A 6,621-nucleotide genomic window follows, 5' to 3' on the forward strand; every position below is an offset into this window, starting at 1 on the left:
ACTCACTATCATGAGAACATCAAGTGGGAAGTCTGCCCCCATAATTCAGTCACCTCTCTACTAGGCCCCACCTCCAACAATGGGGGTTATGATTTGACACAGGATTTGGGCGGGGACACAATTCCAAACCATATCACAGACAATTTTCATTCCAGAGCTCTCTACCAGGCTGGACAGACTTTGTTGGGTCTGCCTCCCAATTCAACTTCTCCCTCTGTGCAGTCCTACTCTTCCGCCTTCCCCTTTAGGTGTTGATCTCTGTTTAAAATCTGGTACCCCAACTGTGTCTCTGCATCTTCCTCCAGAGAACTCAATCTGTGACAGGAAACAAACTGACAGCCAGGGTTATCCAAAGGCCTATTTTAGTATCAGAGATATCACTGTATTGGTCTTTCTACCAAAAGGACAACAGCAAAGTAAGTAACAGCCTCACCCACCAGTCCCCACTGTTGGACTCGAGGCAGAAAAAGTTATTCTCAGAGTTAGAAGCTCTTTCTTAAGAATGGGTGTGACCGAATAAATGTTCAAACGTTAGCTTTTTGGCTCTTATTGCACCATGTCTTGCTTTTTGTTGGAACCTAATCCCCCCAATGTGTTCAAGGGCTACTGAAGGAACCTATTCCAATCTGGATCTTAGCCAGAAGGGTATGCACCCCAATAGTCTCTACCTGTGACTGGTGTGAAATACTTTTATAATATTCTGCCAGGTGCAGTGACTCATACCTATAATCCCAGCACTTTGGGGAGCCGAGGCGATTGGATTGCTTGAGATCGGGAGTTTGAGACCAGTCTGGGCAACATGGTGAAACTCCATCTTTATCAAAAATACAAAAATTAGCCAGGTGTGGTGGTATGTGCCTGTAGTCCAAGCTACAAGTAGACTGAGGCAGGAGGATCGCCTGAGCCCAGGAAGTTGAGGCTGCAGTGAGCTATGATTGTGCCATTGCACTCCAGGCTGGTTAACAGAGTAAGACCCTGTCTCAAAAAAAAAAAAAAAAAAAAAAAAAAAAGAGTATTCCCTGGGCTCCTCATTCTGAGGAGGAAGAGGAGGACCTTTTCACACCTAGGTGACACAGTTCCTTTGTCTTGCTTAGCACAGTGGTTGTAATAGGTAAAGGGAAGATGTAACCATGCATAATTTTGTTTCCTTCTTGAAAAGTGCATTCCAAAGGTAAGTCTTCTATTTTTTTTTTCATGCCACTGAATGGTATTCCATAAGATTTCTTTGTGAATGGGAAAGCATGAGAAAAAGAAGAGGTTCTGTGTTTCCCAACTCTCTCCCTGCTTCTCCCCCATTGAAACCTGCATCTTCACGTTCATTTTCTTTGCATACCCATGGCTAACCCAGTCTGTCATCTTACAGGTGAGAAACCAAAGGTCCAGATAAGACAAGTAACTTGTCCAAGGTCTCTCAAGAAATCTATATCAGAGCTAGGAATAGATGCCAGTCTTCTTGCTCACTCCTTTACTTACAGTCCAGTGTGGCTCTTTCTTATAAATTCATCTATCAGAAAAGACAGCATATTCAGACACAAATGACTAGAGGGTGAAGAGAAATGCTATGTCTTGATGTTGTGTTTTGATTAAATGTGTGAGATCTCCTTATCCTATTTAAAATCATATGCTAGACTAACCACTTTATTGGTAGAGATATGATTTATTCTTTGGAATTCTAGCACCAATTTCAAGCTTGACATAGAATAGGTTCTCCATAAATGCTTGTCTATGGATGAATAAATGAATGAATCAATAAAATGTTTAAAATTCCTAATACCAGCAGCTCAGAGCTAAGACAGTCACATCCATTGTCCTACTTTACAGGTAGGACTCATCTTAGCTGATGCTTGATATTTCAGGTGGGCAGCAGGGAAAGATCCAAATTATACTGCTAACAGGTCACTGGAACTGATGAAACGGGGTTGGGGTGGGGGTGAAAATTAGATGTAGGTTGCCATTAATGCAAGTAATCATGCGATGTGATGTATTTCTTCCCGAGACTGTAACTTAAATCCCAATTACCTTCTGGTGACAAATTAACTCGCTGAGTAATTCATTTTGACTGTTGGAGCTCCCACCTTCTGTGTTACCATCGCATGGGGAAGGTGTATGACAAATTTCCAGATTTAATTTTAGTGCTTGGGAGCCCAAGTGGCACAATTACCACATCAAGAGTGATGGCAGAATATTAACATGAAGAGTTCATGTGAAACCGAGTTCTAACTAAGAATGCTCATACTCATACTCTTTCAAGCAATGTGAAGCTGTAACTGGTCCCAGGCACCTAGACTTTGGGTTTTTTTTCTTTTCTAGCTTCATTCTGATCCTTCCCATTCAAAAGTCCCCTGGGTCCTGCTGATTTTGTCTTCAGCACATCTCTTGAATTCTTCTCTTTCTGCCATTCCCTGCCATCTTTCATTTTGACTGTTGAAAGAAGTCATCAAGGGTCATTGGTAGGATTTCAAATCATGCCTCTGCCTTGCCCTCCCCATGTAACCTTGGCCAAGTTGCTTAGATGCTATAGAGTTGTCCTGAGTATTAACATAATTATACAGATAAAACACATGGCAGACCGTAAATGCACAATTGATTGTAGTGTTTATATTAGCATTAGCATCCTAATCTGGCTCCTGTCCATTATTCAATGACTCTGGTCCAGGAGTCTGCAAACATTTTCTGCAAAGGGCCAGATAGTAAATATTTAAACTTTGTGGGCCCCATGGTTTCTGTTGTCACTACTCATTTCTGCCCTTGAAGCAAAAGCAGCTACATACAGTAAGCACACAAGTGAATGTGGCTATGTTCCAATAAAGTTTGCTTTAGGAACTCTGAAATTTGAATTTCATATAATTTTCATGTGTCACGAAAAATTATTCTTTTGATTATTTTTAACCACTCAAAAATGTAAAAACCATTCTTAGCTTGCATATTGTATAAAAACAGATGGCAAGCCAGATTTGGTCTGTGAGCTGTAGTTTGTTGACCCTGGTTCTGATCCATTGTCTCCTCTATGGCCAGTTTAATCTTCCTGAAAGCCCCTCCAGAGTTTTTTTTTTTTTTTTTCCTCGTCTCAAAACCTTCAATGACTCTATATTGCCTAAAATCAAAACAAATCAGTCTGGCCTGGAAACACTTTGAAACCATGGCTCTGACAAACCTCTCCATTTGTCATTCCCAAACAGGGTCTGCCCAGGTTTTTAAGTCATATTCCCAATGAGTTCCATCCACTCTTTTCAAAAGTTTGTGGACTTTATCAATTTACCTAGTATAGAAAGAAGTGGAAGCCACCAAAGGCTTAAGGAAGGGGCTGCTCTAACAGCAGCCCAGCTTCTCTGGGCAAAGGAGCCCATTCACAGCTGTGGGGCTGAGGCTACCGAGGAAACCCTTCCCTAGCTGCTCTATAACTGCTCTCCCTAACTTGCTCCGTTGTCCCAAAGGCTTTCCATTCATCACATCTCATTTCACCTTCACAGACACTTGATAAAAATATATACCCATTTTGCAGCCAAAGAAGCTCATTCACAGAGAGGATATGTAACTGCCCTAAGATCACACAGCTAGTATGTAATGAAGCCAGGACTTGAATTCGGGTATCAAGAATGAGGCAGTTCATCCTCTTAATCATTACATTGTACTATCTTATTGAATATTTTCTTGTATGACAGCTGGTGACCTTCTGAAAGGAGCTTCTTCAATTGACAAAAATAAACGTTCCATTATGTGCATGAATGTGTATGGGCATATGTAATACCTTCCCCCAAAGTTAAATTTCCCCTTTCTGTCAAACTCAATGATAACAGAAGGAACACAAGATACCTTATTTACAATTGCAAAACTGTACTGTTCCCTAATCCACACAGACAGTCTTGAAAGTGAGCCCAGACATGGAAGAAATGCTGCTTTGAATGTATACTAATCCACAGTGAAGGACTTATCATATTAAAACATTTCCCATCTCCCTGCATTATCATCACCAGAGGACACGTTTTAGGCAGAAAGGGAGAAGCTGCTAAAATGAATTAGTTGCCTCGTTTTCCAGCAAAGAGAGGTGAGACCACATGAATGTAATATTCCATGACATGAAATGGCCAAGTTCCTTAACAAGACTAATTCAACCTGATCGGCACGTAGGTAGGGGAGGTGTGAGACGCTTGCATCTTTCTCCTCTGGACCTTGAGACTTCTGAGAAGATCTTAGTGGCACAGCAAGCATAGAAGACAAAATGCCTGAGGTTGTCTGTCTTTGGCTCCCTGACCCCTGTCAAAGCAGGCAGCCAATATAGTGTAAAGTTGTCCATAGACCGGAAGTTACATACCTTCATTCCCCACTCAGGTTTGCCCTTAATTTGCTGTGTTATTTTGAGCAAGTCACCACAGCTCTCTGCTTTGTGTCTCTGGCATAACAAACCTTACATCGTTGGCTTTCCACTCTTTTTCAGAGTGGAAAGCACTGCAGCTCCGTCAGTGGTAAAGAGCTCGAGCCATGAAGGCGAGCCATTTAGGTTTGAATATTGAATCTGTCACTCATTGCTGAGTGACTTGGGCCTGCTATTTAGCCACCTCATGCCTTGATTTTCTCATCTGCAAAATGGAAGTACTAAAAACAGTACCTCTCTCACATGGTGTTGTAAGGATTTAGTGACCTAATCCCCATAAAGGTTTTAACCACACTGCTAGCACATGCTAAGCACATAATAAATGATGATGGTAATTATCATAGTCTTCTGTGAGAGTCTAATTAATACAGCAATAACTAGCATTTGTATAGCTTGTTACAACTTTCTATATAAATTAATCCCATTTAATCTTCCTGAAAACCTCAAACAATATTACAGGTATGGCTTATTCCTAATTCAGATGAGGAATTTAAGAACCACATGGGATAAGTAACCAGTCCAAGGCTACACAAATAGTTATTGTAGGTTATTGACTGAACAAAGCACTCTTTTCTGTCTTCTTTCCACAGCTTGTAAGCATTAACCTCTTTTATACATATAAGGAATGATTACTATCACTGAAGAATCGGGGATCTCTGAACTTCAACATGTTCTGGCATTTGTCAGTTTTCTCATATTTGCTTTTATACAACACTAAAAATGCTTTGAGTTTTCCAACTAAAGCTAAGAGTAGTGTTCTAAGTGGCTAAGACATCTATCTGCATTAGCCGAGATTAGATTAAATGTGTCATAGAGGAATGCGAAGAGAAAGAGGGGAAGTATTATTAATCTCTTGCAAAGTAGGATCATACAGTGACACAACAGGCTTGTAAACAGGAATTTGCCTTCAGAGATAAATTCCCAAGCCTTGATTCTCCCCTTTACGCTCTCTGGGGCTGAACCTAAGGGACCTAGTTCTTAGCATACGACAAGAAAGCCATGGGAGAAGCTGCTCCTTGGTAGGAGGATCTAATTCAGAAGAAAGTACCTTTCTAACCCAGAGAGTTGTCTGGTGAAGAGGAAAAAGAGAAACAAGGGGTGGACACATGTGTTCTGATATTCCCCTCTTTAGGCCAAAGCCAGGAGCTACATTGGAGAAATACGGGAAATATATTGATGGCACCATGTTTTTATTTTCATTCATTCCTCAGGACTCTAGAATGAGCAAACTTTTGTGACTACACCACAGGAACCTGCAGTGGGGCATAATGTTGTCAAGCAGAGAGACACAGAAGGGGAAAACGGCATTCAAACCACCGGGCTCCCCAGGCAGAGATCATCACAACAGGCTGCAGGAGAAATGACTGGTCAGTGAACCGGATGTAGGATATGACAGAGATGTGGGGATCTGCAGCCAGTAGAAAGTGAAGGGAGGGTGACCAGGATCAGAACAAGCTGAGGGAAGGACCAGACTATGACTCATTCCAGCCACAGGGAGAGGAGGGCAGCAGAACCAAGCAGTCAAGGCTGATGGTTCCAGAGGCCAAAGCAGGTAGAGGCTGCTATGCCCAGTGACTCAGCTCCCCTTTGCTTTCTCCAGTAGGTGTCAGCCATGGCATCAGCCTTGTGTATCTGGACGCTACATGAAGGCAGGTGCAGGGGAAGAGAGAGACCATCCAAGAAATAGATTATTATTTTTTAAATCAGAGAAACTGAGCACCACCTAAAGGGACTTAAATTATGCAATTGGAATGAACCTAAAGTGAATTGAACATTTAGTTTCATTTAGATTTTATTTTTCCTGCCAACTATCCTATGAGAGTTTGAGAGGGAGCCCAGATTAGACTTCAAGAAAAATAAATAAATTGCATTTTATCTACACACATGAATTCTCAAGTGAGTTAAATTTATCACAGCGTGCATATATATGTATATGTATGATACTTTGTTTTATATAGCTCCTTATAGTTTTAAAAGCACTTTGTACATTAACGACATTTGATTCTTACAATATTTTCAAGACTTTGGCAGGACCTAAGTTATTTTTCCCACTATACTGACTAAAAAACTGAGGGCTAATTATTTCTTCAGCATTATAGTTTTAAGTGATTGAAAGGATTGGACTTAAATTTATCCTCTAAATCTAAAACTAGTATTTCTCCCACTATATCATGTTGCTGAAATACATGTGTATGATAATTATATATATATATATATATATATATATATATATATATATATATATATAT

The 6,621-nt window shown here is 40.6% G+C and overlaps 1 protein-coding gene across 2 annotated transcripts in view; it reads left to right on the top strand.

Moving 5' to 3' along the window:
* The window catches only part of DAB1 (DAB adaptor protein 1), a 1,195,266-nt gene that overhangs the window by 387,879 nt on the left and 800,766 nt on the right, over nt 1–6,621 (top strand). The gene's annotated exons all lie outside the window — the stretch shown is intronic.

This window comes from Piliocolobus tephrosceles, chromosome 1, assembly GCF_002776525.5.
Source record: "Piliocolobus tephrosceles isolate RC106 chromosome 1, ASM277652v3, whole genome shotgun sequence".
In the NCBI taxonomy this organism is placed as follows: Eukaryota; Metazoa; Chordata; class Mammalia; order Primates; family Cercopithecidae; genus Piliocolobus; species Piliocolobus tephrosceles.